Genomic DNA, 18645 nt, shown 5'->3' on the forward strand with positions numbered 1-18645 from the left:
CGCACACTCTAGGAGCTCAGATGCAATAATTGAATATCCTAATAACCAACGTTTCCACAGACAAGCTGTCTTCATCAGGGTATAATGACAAACACTGCGGGTCACTGGTTTATATAGTGTGAAAGGACACACGCAGGTGTCTGTAATCATGGCCGGGTGTGGCCTAATAGCATTGGCCAATTCACAGATAAAAACAACATACAAAAAACATGGATAGCATATGATCATAGATACTTGGCTACATAGGCCCACAACATTTACAATGAATAGCAAAATCACAAGAATGGCTTCAAATCAAAGTCTATGTTGAGACCAAAGGGAGCAAGGGTCTTTAAATTAAAGATCCAGGCAGCCTCTCGTTTTAACAATAAGTTGTCGAGGTCACCCCCTCTCCTAGGGAGGGTGACCTGTTCGATGCCGATATAACGTAGGGAAGAAATCGAGTGGTTCGCTTCCAAAAAGTGGGCAGCGACTGGGTATGTAGAGTTTTTGCACCTAATGGTGCTACGATGCTACGAGATTTGTACTTTTAATTTGCGCTTTGTTTTACCCACATAATTTTTTACCACAAGGACAAGTTATAAGATAAATAACTGCCTTAGTGGAGCACGTAATAACACCTTTGATTGGGATCTGTTTCCCTGTTTGGGGTGTTTGAAGGATCTACATTTGGAAGTGCCATTGCATTGAGCGCAGCCGTTACACTTGTAGTTTCCATCCGGTAGAGGCGCAAATAGACGTTGTGCAGGGATATTTAGGGGTGGTAAATCAGAGTTTACCAATTGATCTCTGAGATTTCTGCCCCGCGAGAATACAACCAAGGGAGGGTCTGAAAACACATCACCAATACTATCATCGGATCTTAGAATGTGCCAATGTTTGTGAACGATTCCCTTAATTTGTTCAGAGCACTTTGAATAGCGTGTAGTTAGAACGCAAGAATGCTTCTTTTTGCGAGACTGTCCTTGAAAGAGATCAGGTCTCGATTTGTTTTGAATTTTCTCAATGGCAGTATTAATCTGACCATTTTTGTACCCCCTCTCCTTGAATTTTCTTTGCGTCTCAGCCATATTACGGTCAAAATCTGATTGTTTTTTACAAATTATTTTGATTCGACAGAATTTTGCTATTCATTGTAAATGTTGTGGGCCTATGTAGCCAAGTATCTATGATCATATGCGATCCATGTTTTTTGTATGTTGTTTTTATCTGTGAATTGGCAAATGCTATTAGGCCATGATTACAGACACCTGCATGTGTCCTTTGACACTATATAACCCAACGGACCAAACACAACAATACAAAATAGTAGCTAGCAAGATGGTTTGCATCAACTACCTTCACTAAAACCACTGCAAAGGTTTTGCCTGCAAACTTTACTTTCAAATCATGACGTTATGGCATGTCTGCCTCGTGATTCAATGTGGTCGCAGGGCAATTCGTATTATTCTGACATAAACCGCTATTCCATTCATTATGTAACCTAACGTTACAGGTCACACTAAAGTGAATTGGGTTACGTTTAGAATAAGGGTTAGGGGAAGGCTTAGCTAAAATGCTACAGTTCTCCCCGATGCGACTTTGAACATGCAACCTTTGGATTGCTAGACTGTCGCGGATTACACCCACCCATCCTCCCCGATCAACCATTAGTAGGTATTATACGTCTTGGAGGTGCTCAGAAATACGTGTATATTTCGTATGGCTCTGAGGCCAGGCTGCTTGATGTTTTGGGAGACTTCTCTGTCTGAAGAGGACCCACTCCAATCTTCTTTATTTTCTTGTTGAATTTGCCAAAAGAGTCCGTCATTGAAACCAGACCCTAGTCACTGTTGCCTAGTCACTGTTGCCTAGTCACTGTTGCCTAGGGTCAGGTTATCGAGACTATGTAGCGTACATGAGTAAAAGGGCAGATGGCGAGAGAGAGAGAGAGAGACTTGGCCTGCTGCCTGTGACTTCAGGAAACCTGTCCATGCTAAATGGGGAAGATTTACTAGTAGAAACCTATCCTCTCTCTCTCTCTCTCTCTCTCTCTCTCTCTCTCTCTCTCTCTCTCTCTCTCTCTCTCTCTCTCTCTCTCTCTCTCTCTCTCTCTCTCTCTCTCTCTCTCTCTCTCTGCCTCCATACATACAGACAACAAATATAACCCTATAATGTACTTGTTATTTTTTTGTATTGATATATAATTATCTGTATAATGCTTGATGTTTATTCTTAAATGTTTTGTTTGAATGTTTTTGTTTAATATTTAATTTAAACAATAACAACCATTTCTCCCTGCACCTGTTTCACTATAAAGTTAAGGGATGGGGCTGGACAAATGTAATCACTCTCAAATTAATAGACAGACCTATGGATGTAAAGACTGACCATCCATGATATCAATTGTATAATTTTAACCATATTTTGAGGCTATACAGTGTTTGTTTACATGTACGTTGTTTACAAACATTTGGAGTAAAACAAGCTTATATTTGGGGTTCTGATGGGGTTCGACAGTTGAACTAAGCTCATGAGGCATTTATAAGTTATATTCTTCAATAATCAAGGGGTACATATAATACATTTATAAGTCCAAAAATGAATGTCATGCACAGTCGCCCATTTAAAATACACTACAAAAGTATGTGGACACCTGCTCGAACGTCTCATTCCAAAATCATGGGCATTACATTTACATTTTACATTTTAGTCAGTGAGTGCATACATTTTCATTAATATGGAGTTGGTCCCCCCTTTGATGCTATAACAGCCGCCACTCTTCTGGGAAGGCTTTCCACTAGATGTTGGAACATTGCTGCGGGGACTTGATTCCATTCAGCCACAAGAGCATTAGTGAGGTCGGGCACTGATGTTGGGCGATTAGGCCTGGCTCTCAGTCAGCGTTCCAATTCATCTCAAAGGTGTTCAATGGGGTTTGAGGTCAGGGCTCTGTGCAGGCCAGTCAAGTTCTTCTACACCGATCTCAACAAACCATTTCTGTATGGACCTCCCTTTGTGCACGGGGGCATTGTCATGCTGAAACATTTTTACAATACGCGCTTCAGCACTCGGCGGTCCCGTTCTGTGAGCTTGTGTGCCCTATCACTTCGCAGCTGAGCCGTTGTTGCTCATAGACATTTCCACTTCACAATAACACTTACAGTGTACCGGGGCAACTCTAGCAGGGCAGAGATTTTACGAACTGACTTGTTCGGAAGGTGGCATCTTATAACGGTGCCACGTTGAAAGTCACTGAGCTCTTCAAGTAAGGCCATTCAACTGCCAATGTTTGTCTATGGAGATTACATGGCTGTGTGCTCAATTTTATACACCTGTCAGCAACGGGTGTGGCTGAAATAGCCGAATCCACTAATTTGAAGGGGTGTCCACATACACTTGTGTATATATAGTGTATCATTTAAGGGACCAAAATATCACAAATCATGTTTTTTACACACTTTCTACATTGTGTCACAGATAACATCTGATGTTTCAAGGCCTACTTGTCCTTATAAATGCCATTCAACTTTAACTTTGACCTTGTCCCAGCCTTTCAATCAGTCTGTTCGTACCAGTGGAATAACATTACTGTGGGGCTTACTGATGCACTTTAGAACACACAAACATATTGGGCACATCAGTTATTCTTAGGGTTTTTACATGTTTTACATTTGTCTGTTATAACCTTTTGGCTCCCATTTGGATCGTGTGTGTTTTAATGTTTGAGTCTGACTGTCTCTTTGTGTGGCTGTGCTGAGTGTTTCAAATCTTACTATAATTGGACATGTGTGAAGGTTGGCGTCCGGAGAGAGCTCTTCCCTACTCGCTGTTCTCCGTCTTTCCCAGAGTAGGAGTCAGTAATTGGACAGTGCGGGGGAGTTGGGACGTGCCTGCTGCCATCTGAGATCAAGCCCTGCTCAGGCGCTAGGGGAGGAGGAGTAAAATGTATTTAAAATACATGTAGATAGATTTTCATCTTTACTAAAATGCCTTAAAATGTATTCCAAAGATGTTTTGAGCTTATAATGCATCATAATGCATGAAAATGACCTACAACATAAATAAAAACCTAATAGATACAACACAGCTTTGGTGAAACCCCCTGTGTCAAAAACGAACGGTTCTGAATGCTTGCATCTCCCCTTACGTCGTGTCTGTCTCTGCCTCTTCACAGAAACCTCTTTAACCCATCAGAGTCTAAGCCCTGTCTAAGCCAGGGGAGGGTTCTACTAAGCTATATGGAATTGTTTTAAGAAGGTCATACCAAGGATCATTTTGCTATTTGATTTTGACATTTTAAGAAGTATCAAAAAGTATACAAATAAATATAGAAATAAATGATTTGATTAACATTTTTATTTGGCCTTACTGCTCTTAGCCCATACAAATACATTGAATAACAGATTCACTACATGGAACAACAGATAGTCCTTACTGCTATTAGCCCATACAAACACATTGAATAACAGATTCACTACATGGAAGAACAGAGAGTCTTTACTGCTATTTGCCCATACAAACACATTGAATAACAGATGAATTCACTACATGGAAGAACAGATAGTCCTTACTGCTATTAGCACATACAAACACATTGAATAACAGATTAATTCACTACATGGAACAACAGCAGTCCTCCCAAAAAATCTAAAGGATGTTTGTTCTGAAGTGTCTGTCCTATCTGATAGATATAAGAAAGATCAGGAAACATTCATATGTTTTGTTTTACATGTATTTAACCCCTTATTTTTGTCACTAAACAGTCTCCATATATACCTTCAGACGCGTCTTGTGAGGCCTACGGAGCAAAACAACCGACATGTACCTGTTCGTGAGAGTCTCACCTTTCCACAGAGGAGTCATATTAGTGTGTAGCCCCAAACTGTTCGGACGCTACAGACAGAAGTTGGCTGATCGGCGGTACCGACTCCAGATGATTCCCAAGATGCTTTTGGGGGTCGTAGAGCGAAACACGTTCGTGAGAGTCCCATAAGGGGGGGTCATAATAGTTTGTAGACTGTTCAGATGCTACAGACCATTTCGTGAGAAGACAGATTTTTGGGGACGTCTCACGGTCTGACAAACACCGCTCTAGCTCTGTCATTTTTCGCCGCAGCTGCGGAAGTGCGACACAGGCGGACACGGTGGATCGAGAGCTTAAACGGAACGGTTTTTATGGGGATTTTTTGTATTATGCTAATTCTATTTTGACCTTAGGGGGTTAAGTGGTTGTTATATTTTTATATACCTTCTCCACTCTCTCGTCCTCCCACGCCTTGTCAGCAGGGGACCTGTCAGTTTGTGAGGCTGCCGGGCTGGTAACTTTATTTAGGCTGCGACACGAGGCTCGACACCCTGTGTTTATTTTAGGTGTGTGCATACGTAACACGATGACTCAGGGAGAAAAGGGAAATGTTTGGCAAGATGAGAAAATAATCCTTTAGACTTTCTGACTGCCACAGACAGAGAGAGAGAGAGTGTCCCACAGAGTGTGTGTGAGTGTGTGTGTGTGTGTGTGTGTGTGTGTGTGTGTGTGTGTGTGTGTATGACTCCCACAGACAGAGAGTCCCACAGAGTGTGTGTGTGTGTTTATGATTCCAACAGACAGAGAGAGTCTCCCACAGAGTGTGTGTGTATGACTCCCTCAGAGAGAGAGAGAGAGAGAGAGAGAGAGAGAGTCTCCCGCTGAATGTGTGTGTTTATGACTCCCTCAGAGAGAGAGAGAGAGAGAGAGAGAGAGAGAGAGAGTCTCCCGCTGAGTGTGTGTGTGTATGACTCCCTCAGAGAGAGAGAGAGAGAGAGAGAGAGAGAGAGAGAGAGAGAGAGAGAGAGAGACAGAGACAGAGAGAGAGAGAGAGAGAGAGTCTCCCGCTGAGTGTGTGTTGTATCTGACAAGACAAGCAGAGTATAATTAGCAGGTTATCTCTCGTCCACTGAGCTTCAATTGCTTTTGGAAATGCCTACAACCAGAGCTGGGCAGCAGTGCAGTATACTGGAAGGGACTGTGGGACGGGACAGGCATGTGGGCTTCTGGTTGTCAAAGTGGTGAGAGTTAGTGCTATAGTTAGAGTTAGTGGTCAGAGTGGGATTGTAGTAACCCATACGGACAAATATACATTTCAATATATTAAACGTCACGTAGATATGTTTTCCTCTTTAATAAAATGCATGTAATGTCTTAAAATGTATTCCAGAGATGCATGTACAGTTGAAGTCGGAAGTTTACATACACTTAGGTTGGAGTCATTAAAACTTGTTTTTCAACCACTCCACAAATGTCTTGTTAATAAACTATAGTTTTGTCAAGTCGGTTAGGACATCTACGTTGTTCATGACACAAGTAATTTTTCCAACAATTGTTTACAGACAGATTATTTCACTTATAATTCACTGTATCACAATTCCAGTGGGTCAGACGTTTACATACACTAAGTTGACTGTGCCTTTAAACAGCTTGGAAAATTCCAGACAATGATGTCATGGCTTTAGAAGCTTCTGATAGGCTAATTGACATCATTTTAGTCAATTGGAGGTGTACCTGTGGATGTATTTCAAGGCCTACCTTCAAACTCAGTGCCTCTTTGCTTGACATCATGGGAAAATCAAAAAAAATCAGCCAAGACCTCAGAAACAAAATTGTAGACATCCACAAGTCTGGTTCATCCTTGGGAGCAATTTCCAAACGCCTGAAGGTACCACGTTCATCTGTACAAACAATAGTATGCAAGTATAAACACCATGGAACCACGCAGCCGTCATACCGCTCAGAAAGGAGACGCATTCTATCTCCTAGAGATGAACGTACTTTGGTGCAAAAAGTGCAAATCAATGCCAGAACAACAGCAAAGGACCTTGTGAAGATGCTGGAGGAAACAGGTACAAAAGTATCTATATCCACAGTAAAACGAGTCCTATTTTGACAAAACCTGAAAGGCCGCTCAGCAAGGAAGAAGCCACTGCTCCAAAACCGCCATAAAAAAGCCAGACTACGGTTTGCAACTGCACATGGGGCAAAAATCATACTTTTTTGAGAAATGTCCTCTGGTCTGATGAAACAAAAATAGAACTGTTTGGCCATAATGACCATCATTATGTTTGGAGGAAAAGGGGTTTTGCTTGCAAGCCGAAAAACACCATTCCATCCGTGAAGCACGGGGGTGACATTTGCATCTTTGCTCAAATGCATGTTCACCTGCCACATCTGAAGCCTATTCTTTTGGGGTGCTGTTCTCAGCCACCAAGTGCTAACAGTCACTATCTGGATAATAAGTGTGAAATGCTTGATAGATGTACGTCAGGGTTCCCTAACAGGAGCTCACGGAACGAATTTGGCCCGTGAGTGATTTTATTTGGCCCCCAATGATTTGAGCATTTTTGAAAATATATATACAGTACCAGTCAAAAGTTTGGACACATACTCATTCAAGATTCTATTTTTTTTCAAACTATTTTCTACATTGTAGAATAATAGTGAAGACATCAAAACTATAAAATAACACATATGGAATCATGTAGTAACCAAAGAAGTGTTAAACTAATCAAAATATATTTTATATTTGAGATTCTTCAATGTAGCCACCCTTTGCCCTGATGACAGCTTTGCACACTCTTGGCATTCTCTCAACCAGCTTCATGAGGAATGATTTTCCAACAGTCTTGAAGGAGTTCCCACATATGTTGAGCACTTGTTGGCTGCTTTTCCTTCACTCTGCGGTCCAACTCATCTCAAACCATCTCAATTAGGTTGAGGTCGGGTGATTGTGGAGAGCTAAGCTGGATCTGGTTATGAAAAATGTGGCTATACAAGTTGAGGAAACTAAACTACTTGATGTCACCTTGAACTGTATATTGTCATGGTCAAGGCATATTGATTCAATTGTTGTCAAGATGCTCAGCATTCTTAACACCACAACTGACCAAACAAGTCCTACAGTGGGGAGAACAAGTATTTGATACACTGCCGATTTTGCAGGTTTTCCTACTTACAAAGCATGTAGAGGTCTGCAATTAATGTATTATTTTTAAGTAATTCATTTGCATTTCATTGCATGACATAAGTATTTGATCACCTACCAACCAGTAAGAATTCCGGCTCTCACAGACCTGTTAGTTTTTCTTTAAGAAGCCCTCCTGTTCTCCACTTATTACCTGTATTAACTGCACCTGTTTGAACTCGTTACCTGAGACCAGAGATGTGTAAGGACATCAGGGATAAAATTGTAGACCTGCAAAAGGCTGGGATGGGCTACAGGACAATAGGCAAGCAGCTTGGTGAGAAGGCAACAACTGTTGGCGCAATTATTAGAAAATGGAAGAAGTTCAAGATGACAGTCAATCATCCTCGGTCTGGGGCTCCATGCAAGATCTCACCTCGTGGGTCATCAATGATCATGAGGAAGGTGAGGGATCAGCCCAGAACTACACGGCAGGACCTGGTCAATGACCTGAAGAGAGCTGGGACCACAGTCTCAAAGAAAACCATTAGTAACACACTATGCCGTCATGGATTAAAATCCTGCAGCGCACGCAAGGTCCCCCTGCTCAAGCCAGAGCATGTCCAGGCCCATCTGAAGTTTGCCAATGACCATCTGGATGATCCAGAGGAGGAATGGGAGAAGGTCATGTGGTCTGATGAGACAAAAATATAGCTTTTTGGTCTAAACTCCACTCGCCGTGTTTGGAGGAAGAAGAAGGATGAGTACAACCCCAAGAACACCATCCCAACCGTGAAGCATTGAGGTGGAAACATCATTCTTTGGGGATGCTTTTCTGCAAAGGGGACAGGACGACTGCACCGTATTGAGGGGAGGATGGATGGGGCCATGTATCGCGAGATCTTGGCCAACAACCTCCTTCCCTTAGTAAGAGCATTGAAGATGGGTCGTGGCTGGGTCTTCCAGCATGACAACGACCCGAAACACACAGCCAGGGCAACTAAGGAGTGGCTCCGTAAGAAGCATCTCAATGTCCTGGAGTGGCCTAGCCAGTTTAGAGGGAGCTGAACGTCCGTATTGCCCAGCGACAGCCACGAAACCTGAAGGATCTGGAGATGGTCTGTATGGAGGAGTGGGCCAAAATCCCTGCTGCAGTGTGTGCAAACCTGGTCAAGACCTACAGGAAACGTATGATCTCTGTAATTGCAAACACAGGTTTCTGTACCAAATATTAAGTTCTGCTTTTCTGATGTATCAAATACTTATGTCATGCAATAAAATGCAAATTAATTACTTAAAAATCATACAATGTGATTTTTTGGATTTTTGTTTTAGATTCCGTCTCTCACAGTTGAAGTGTACCTATGATAAAAATTACAGACCTCTACATGCTTTGTAAGTAGGAAAACCTGCAAAATCGGCAGTGTATCAAATACTTGTTCTCCCCACTGTATATGTTCTAGTTTTATCATATCTTGACTACCACTATAAGGTCAGGTGCTGCAAAGAAAGACATAATACAGCTGAAACTGTCTCAAACAGAACAGCACGTCTTTCCCTGCAATGTTCCAAGAGAGCTAATGTCAGAGATTGTCTGCATCACTTCTCGTTGTTGTTAGAAATATTAATGTATTAAAATCTCCAGACTGTCCATTCAATCAACTAACATACAGCTCTGACAGACATTCATATTCCACAAGGCATGCAACTAAAGGTCTCGTCATAGTCCCTAAAGCCAAAACGAGTTCAAGGCAATGCACAGTAATATACCCTGAGTATACAAAACATTAAGGACACCTGCTCTTTCCGTGACATAGACTGACCAGGTGAATCCAGGTGAAAGCTATGATCCCTTATTAATGTCACTTGTTAAATCCACTTCAATCAGTGTAGATGAAGGAGAGGAGACAGGATAAATAATTATTTTTAAGCCATGAGACAATTGAGACATGGATTGTGTACGTGTGCCATTCAGAGGGTTAATGGGCAAGACAAAATATTTAAGTGCCTTTGAACGTGGTATGGTAGTAGGTGCCAGGCGCACCGGTTTGTGTCAAGAACTGCAACGCTGCTGGCTTTTTCACACAAGAATGGCCCACCACCGAAAGGACATCCAGCCAACGTGAAACAACTGTGGGAAGCATTAGAGTCAACATCGGCCACCATCCCTGTGCAACACTTTTGACACCTTGTAGAGTCCATGCCCCGACAAATTGAGGCTGTTCTGAAGGCAAAAGGTGCAACTCAATATTAGGAAGGTGTTCCTAATGCCATCTTAAATCACTCAAGCAAGCAGCAAAAGTAGCTTTAAAAAAAAGAAATAAAACAGCACATCACAGCACAATGCCTCTCACCTAAATAGCTGTAGCATTTCCCTCCTGAGCACATCTGGTGTTTGGGTTAAAATGAAAGATAAGATGTGCCCTTGTCATCAGGATATCAGGTCCTGCTCAGAGAACAACTAGCTCTCACAGTGTCACTTCAGAATTAAATCTATGTTTCTCAAACATCACATTTTGAATGTAGTCTGGGGATTTGGTCTGGAGATGTAGTCTGGAGATGTAGTCTGGGGGTGTAGTCTGGGATGTAGTCTGGAGATGTAGTCTGGGGGTGTAGTCTGGGGATGTAGTCTGGGGGTGTAGACTGGGATGTAGTCTGGAGATGTAGTCTGGAGGTGTAGTCTGGGGGTGTAGTCTGGTGGTGTAGTCTGGGGGTGTAGTCTGGGGATGTAGTCTGGGGATGTAGTCTGTGGGTGTAGTCTGGGGGTGTAGTCTGGGGATGTAGTCTGGGGGTGTAGTCTGGGGATGTAGTCTGGGATGTAGTCTGGGGGTGTAGTCTAGGGATGTAGTCTGGAGATGTAGTCTAGGGGTGTAATCTGGAGATGTAGTCTGGGGGTGTAGTCTGGAGATGTAGTCTGGGGGTGTAGTCTGGGGATGTAGTCTGGGATGTAGTCTGGGATGTAGTCTGGGGGTGTAGTCTGGAGATGTAGTCTGGGATGTAGTCTGGGGATGTAGTCTGGAGATGTAGTCTGGGATGTAGTCTGGGGATGTAGTCTGGGGGTGTAGTCTGGGGGTGTAGACTGGGGGTGTAGTCTGGGGGTGTAGACTGGGGGTGTAGTCTGGAGATGTAGTCTGGGATGTAGTCTGGGGATGTAGTCTGGGGGTGTAGTCTGGAGATGTAGTCTGGGATGTAGTCTGGGGATGTAGTCTGGGGGTGTAGTCTGGGGGTGTAGTCTGGGGGTGTAGTCTGGAGATGTAGTCTGGGATGTAGTCTGGGGGTGTAGTCTGGGGGTGTAGTCTGGGGGTGTAGTCTGGGGGTGTAGTCTGGGGATGTAGTCTGGGGGTGTAGTCTGGGGGTGTAGACTGGGGGTGTAGTCTGGGGGTGTAGTCTGGGGGTGTAGTCTGGGGATGTCGTCTGGGGGTGTAGTCTGGGGGTGTAGTCATAATGAAGGCATGAGCAACAGTTTCAGTAAAGCGGTATGAAGGAATAGAGTAGTGCAAAGTGCACTATGTTGGATGCTGAAGAATCCCCTTTCCCTCTCTCTCTGTCTAATATCCACTCTGGATCTGTACCCACTGAGACAGTTCAACAAGGCTTTCCTCTTCACACATAGACCTACACACTCACACAAATGTGTTGCCTTGTTCTGCTGTTTTCCCTGTGTCCCCTTGACACACACACACACACTTGTTGACTTTGGCTTTCCAGAATCCCGCGGATTTCCCTGTATCCCCCTGGCCGGCTAGCGTTCCTGGCCTCTCCAGGGAGAGTGGATCCTTAATAAATCAATGTGTGTGTGTGTGTGTGTGTGTGTGTGTGTGTGCGTGTGTGTGCGGAGCCAGAGAACTTGCCTGGAGAGAGATACCTACCATAATAAAGGACCACCAGCAGGAGTCCCTCGGCAGGATGTGGTTACATGTAGCCGGAGCCAGGGGTCTTTAGCCTGGGGTCTGGAGCAGGAATGTTAATCTGTGGTAATCACATCCGTCCAGTACAGCACACTGCACACTGGAACCTGGAGGTGCAGTACACTCTTTTAGAACAATCATTTCAGTCTTCTGTTCTGGCATTGTACTCATCAGTCATCACATAGAATCGGGCGGAATGTTCCTCAAAGGATCTACAAAGTGTCCACAAAGGAAAACATCTCAAAATGTGCTCTTGATTGGAATCCACAAGGCAAGCACGAAAGAGGACATCCAACCAAATGACCTGACGCAGGGGTCTAGATGTAAAACTCATGAAGATCCGGTTGTCATGGCCTGAGGTAAAGGAAGCAGCACAAGACCGGCAACGTTGTAACACTGCAGTACAGACCCTATGTTTCCACATTACGTAACACTGAAGTACAGACCCTATGTTTCTATATTAATGTTTCCACATTACGTAACACTGAAGTACAGACCCTATGTTTCTATATTAATGTTTCCACATTACGTAACACTGCAGTACAGACCCTATGTTTCTATATTACGTAACACTGAAGTACAGACCCTATGTTTCTACATTAAGTAACACTGCAGTACAGACCGTATGTTTCCACATTACGTAACACTGCAGTACAGACCCTATGTTTCTACATTACGTAACACTGAAGTACAGACCCTATGTTTCTACATTAAGTAACACTGAAGTACAGACCCTATGTTTCTACATTAAGTAACACTGCAGTACAGACCCTATGTTTCTATATTAATGTTTCCACATTACGTAACACTGAAGTACAGACCCTATGTTTCTACATTAAGTAACACTAAGGACCAGACCCTATGTTTCTACATTAACTAACACTGCAGTACAGACCGTATGTTTCCACATTACGTAACACTGAAGTACAGACCCTATGTTTCTACATTAAGTAACACTGCAGTACAGACCCTATGTTTCTACATTAAGTAACACTGCAGTACAGACCGTATGTTTCCACATTAAGTAACACTGTAGTACAGACCCTATGTTTCTACATTAAGTAACACTGCAGTACAGACCCTATGTTTCTACATTAAGTAACGCTGTAGTACAGACCCTATGTTTCCACATTACGTAACACTGAAGTACAGACCCTATGTTTCTATATTAAGTAACACTGAGGACCAGACCCTATGTTTCTACATTAAGTAACACTGCAGTACAGACCCTATGTTTCTACATTAAGTAACACTGAGGACCAGACCCTATGTTTCTACATTAAGTAACACTGCAGTACAGACCCTATGTTTCTACATGAGGTAACACTAGTACACCCTCTATGTTTCTCCATTAAACTTAGTCTTGAATGATGCATACCAAGATATACTGTACCAAAGTTTAGGGACTGTTGATATTGCAACCACACAAATGAAACTCCGGTTCACCAGCATGAATGAAATCGGTTGAGCGCTCAAGAACTGTTGTCTGCTAAAGATAATCTGTTTGCATCTTCCAATTAATTGGCTGCCCAGTAGGCCTATCCAGACGACCTGTACCCCCAGCTTCCTATACAATTAATATCTTTCCGTAACGTCTTGAAGCCGGCAATGGAGGAGAATGAGAGGCTCAATCAAAGTTGTTGCAGAACTTCTAATTTGAGGCACCACTCCCTTCTGCCCAGTTTCCCTGATGTTGCTACAGCAATCAAGCTGTTTTTAACCATCCCAGTAACTTTCACTTCTGCAGAGAGATCCTTTTCTAAATTTAAACTAATAAAGAACTACCTAAGAAGCATTAGGCTCTCGGTCTGATATGAGCTTTTGAACACCTGAGTAAGATCCACTCATTGCACTGTCACCTTGGCCACGGCATTTGTTCAACGATATAGCCTTACTTTCAATCAATTAAATTATTTATTTTTCAAGGCCTGGGGCACTTTGATCAGTCACATTGTTGAAGCCCAAGATACAAACACTTAGCTTCCTAGTACATATGGAAATTAAAAAGGTTTATGAATGACTTTTTGGAGGGTTACTGTCAAAAGGAGTGCGATACACCAGACTGGCAGGAACATTAAGCGCCCAGCATTTAAACAACATTTAGTTGTATTAAATCATTATAGTATATAGATTGTGCATATAGACTGTGACTTACTTCAAATTAAACAGAATCGTCTAGAATATCATTGTATGCTGTAGCGTTAAGATTTCCCTTCACTGGAACTAAGGGGTCTAGTCCGAACTATGAAAAACAGCCCCAGACCATTATTCCTCCTCCACCAAACTCTACAGTTGGCACTATGCATTCGGGCAGGTAGCGTTCTCCTGGCATCCGCCAAACCCAGATTCGTCCGTCGGACTGCCAGGTAGTGAAGCGTGATTCATCACTCCAGAGAACGCGTTTCCACTGCTCCAGAGTCCAATGGCGGCGAGCTTTACACCACTCCAGCTGACGCTTGGCATTGCGCATGGTGATCTTAGGCTTGTGTGTGGCTGCTCAGCCATGGAAACCCGTTTCATGAAGCTCCCAACGAACAGTTCTTGTGCTGACGTTGCTTCCAGAGGCCAGTTTGGAACTCGGGTAGTGAGTGTTGCAACCGAGGACAGACGATTTCTACATGATAAGCGCTTCAACGCTCGGTGGTCTCGTTCTGTGAGCTTGTGTGGCCTACCATTTTGCTGCTGAGCCGTTGTTGTTGCTCCTAGACATTTCCACTTCACAATAACAGCTCTTACAGTTGACCGGGGCAGCTCTAGCAGGGCAGAAATTTTACTAACTGACTTGTTGGAAAGGTGGCATCTTATGACAGTGCCACGTTGAAAGTCACTGAGCTCTTCAGCAAGGCCATTGTACTGCCATGGTTTGTCTATGGAGATTGCATGGCTGTGTGCTCAATTTTATACACCTGTCAGCAACGGGTGTGGCTGAAATAGCCAAATCCACTAATTTGAAGGGGTGTCCACATACTTCTGTATATACAGTGTACTTTGCTACAATGACACACTTAGCTAGTGACCCACCTTGTTCCTTTCTGTTAGCATAAGCACGTAGCACATCATCATGCTTTCGGAGATATATGTCTTTTCAGATTCCACAATGATTCTGTAGTTGTGGACACTACATCACCACACTCTCTCTCTCTTGCTTTTGGTCCTCGTCATCTTTGTAAGTCACCTTGATTTTGCACCTGTGTGTTTTATCCGTTTCTTTATGAAAATATTTAGCGAACTCCATGACAGTAGCTCAAGCAAGGGGCTATAGTAGAACACAAGTAGCCTACAAATGCATGCTGGGACGGGCATGCCCTGAGCTAGTGAAGTGAGAGCCACTGTAGCACTACTGGAGCGAAATTGGAGCGGGCAAGAAGGCCTACACTCCAGCCTTTGGGAAACACAGTTAAGCAGAGAACAGGGTCACCGCAGTGCAGTTTCCCTGGATGGAGGGCATTTCTTGGAAGTACCCTAGCACACAGTTCATTTAAGGTGTTTCCTGAATTCCAGGAGTAGAGCGAGAAAAAGCAATCCACTCTCTCAAGGCTATTGATTCAGTTGAAAAGAAGCCTGGGATTTTCACAGCTGCAGCATATCATTAGTGGAACAGCAGGACAGAGCCTCAGGGTTGACTGCCAGGCCAGCATGTAACAGCTTGAATCAGCATACATCAAGGCATGTAGCTTACTGTAGCCAACCCACCACAGCTGTTATCAGTCTCAGCAGCTTGGGGTCAACTGTTACAACAAGGCAGGTGCTTAACAGACATGTATGACAGAGGCCTGCAGTCATCTTCATAGTATCCTGATACACACGGATCCCGGGTGCCAAACACACAGAGGGCTTAATGCTTTCATTATCCAGGATGCCAGGTGGAATTAAAGTTCCTCTGAACTGGTTTAGCGACGTGGTGTAGCTGGCTTAAGGACGCTTCAGTGTAATAGCTGGTATCAAGGAGCGAAGTGAGAGTAATTATCTGTTAGTGCTCTGCCTAATGAACACGCATGGCAACTCCAGTGGTGTAAAGCACTTAAGTAAAAATACTTTAAAGTACTACTTAAGTAGTTTTTTGGGGGTATCTGTACTTTACTATTTATATTTTTGACAACTTTTACTTTTACTTCAGTACATTCCTAAAGACAATTATGTAGATTTTACTCCATACATTTTCCTGACACCCAAAAGTACTCATTACATCTGGAATGCTTAGCAGGACAGGGAAATGGTCCAATTCACACACTCATCAAGAGAACATCCCTGGTCTTCCCTACTGCCTCTGATCTGGCAGACTCACTAAACACAAATGCTTTGTTTGTAAATTCTGTCTGAGTGTTGGAGTGTGCCCCTAGCTATCCGTAAATGAAAAATAAAATACAAATTGCTGTCTGGTTCGCTTAAAATAAGCAATTTGAAATTATTTATATTTTTACTTTTACTTTTGATACTTAAGTATATTTTTGCAATTACATTTATTTTTGATACTTAAGTATATTTAAAACCAAATACTTTTAGACTTTTACTCAAGTAGTATTTTACTGGGTGACTTTCACTTTTACTTGAGTCATTTTCTACCACTGAGGTACTTTTTCCACCACTGGGCAACTCACCTGGACTGCAGGGTGCATGTCTTTATTCTAATGTGTGGTGTAGTGCTCTCTATCCAAACTCAGGACAAGAGATGACTTCTTTGTTAGATTAATGAACAACCACAGGCCGCTGCAGTAGTGTGGATGAGTTTAACATTAAAGTGGATTAAGTCATCAGGTCAATGGGGATTGTTTTTCTAAATATGACCTTTACACTGTAGCGCCTCCCGACCAACACTGAGTACGTTGTAGATCTTGTACTGGGTCTGGGAAAAAGCAGATAAGCTCTTTGTTTTCAGCATCTGATAGTAAAACGTTATTTTATGAGGAACGCTCTCCTCTTCCTGCATTCACTGTTTGTCTCTGTGCCATTTACTACACATGAACCCCCACACACATTTCCCGGTGAAGACAAAAGCTAATTTACTTCATGTGAAATCATCATTAAGTGATTCATCTGATTGACAGAACATAACATTGCCCTGATACCTGAACACATGTATTTCTCAGTCAATAGCTTTCGATCTGCCAGTGCATGGGGTCAGGTCTACACACCACCTCAAACAAGTATTCTGTATTGCCAGCAGATGGCGATATAATCTAAGACAACTCATGCAATCGTTTTATACTCATACAAAGTCCGTGAAAATATAGAAGAATGCAGTGCAAAACGTTATTCGTTTCATTAACTTGTGCAGCAATACCCCTTTGCACTAGAAACAAGCCATGATTGAGATGCAAGACTACATTTCTGTTGGTAGAAATCTGTTTATTAAGTGTTTTATTTTGCTTGAACAGGCTGATAAATCAAATCAAATCGATTTTATTGGTCACATACATATGTTTAGCAGATGTTATTGTGGGTGTAGCGAAATGCTTGTGCTTCTAGCTCAGACAGTGCAGTATTATCTAACAAGTAATATCTAACAATTTCACAACATATACCCAATACACACAAATCTAAGTAAGGAATAAATTAGGAATATCTACATATATGGACGAGCGATATCAGATTGGCATGGACTAAGATACAGAAGTATAGAATACAGTATATACACATGAGATGAGTAATGCAAGATGTGGAAACATTATTAAAGTGACTAAGATACCATAAAATAGTATAGAACACAGTATATACATATGAGATGAGTAATGCAAGGTATGTAAACATTATTAAAGTGGCCAGTGATTTCAATAGGCAGCAGCAGCCTCTAATGTGCTAATTATGGCTATTTAACAGTCTGATGGCCTTGAGATAGAAGCTGTTTTTCAGTCTCTCGGTCCCAGCTTTGATGCACCTGTACTGACCTCGCCTTCTGGATGATAGAGGGGTGAACAGGTAGTGGCTCGGGTGGTTGATGATCTTTTTGGCCTTCCTGTGACATCGGGTGCTGTAGGTGTCCTGGAGGGCGGGTAGTTTGCCCCCGATAATGCGCTGTGCAGACCGCACCACCCTCTGGAGAGCCTTTCGGTTGCGGGCGGTGAAGTTGCTGATGATAGCAGTCTGATAACAGTCTGATAACAGTATGATAGCAGTCTGGTAACAGTTTGATAGCAGTCTGGTAACAGTTTGATAGCAGTCTGATAACAGTCTGGTAACAGTCTGATAACAGTCTGATAACAGTCTGATAGCAATCTGATAACAGTCTGATAACAGTCTGGTAACAGTCTGATAACAGTCTGATAACAGTCTGATAACAGTCTGGTAACAGTCTGATAACAGTCTGATAACAGTCTGATAGCAGTCTATGTACAGCTCAGCTGGTAGAGGATGGTGCTGCAACACCAGGATTGTGGGTTTGATTCCCGCTTGGGGCCACCCACACGTAAAATGTATGCACGCATGATTGTAGGTCACTTTCGATAAAAGCGTCTGCTAAAGGGCATGATATTATATTAAACACAGTTTTATTAAACACAGTTTCATTCATCAGTCCGTAGTTATAAGACGAGACACTGTTTATCTTTGTATCAACACAGCACAACCTGGCTGTCACGTCTGACCCCTGACCCCTGCAGCCTCTTCCTGACCCTCACACTGTGAGAGGTGAGAGGTCAACCCTGGTATTGACTGTCTACCATGACCCTTTACATCAGGAGCAAAACCAGGGATCTCTCTGTCTTCTTTTAATCTCTCTCTTTCTCTGTTTATGAACTGAATACATTGTGTGAATCAGTTTTCCCTTAGACTGTAGAAGCCCATACAGTCTGGTTTGGAGACTGATGGGGGGTAGAGAACATATT

The sequence above is a fragment of the Coregonus clupeaformis genome, unplaced genomic scaffold (genome assembly GCF_020615455.1).
Source record: "Coregonus clupeaformis isolate EN_2021a unplaced genomic scaffold, ASM2061545v1 scaf0131, whole genome shotgun sequence".
In the NCBI taxonomy this organism is placed as follows: domain Eukaryota; kingdom Metazoa; phylum Chordata; class Actinopteri; order Salmoniformes; family Salmonidae; genus Coregonus; species Coregonus clupeaformis.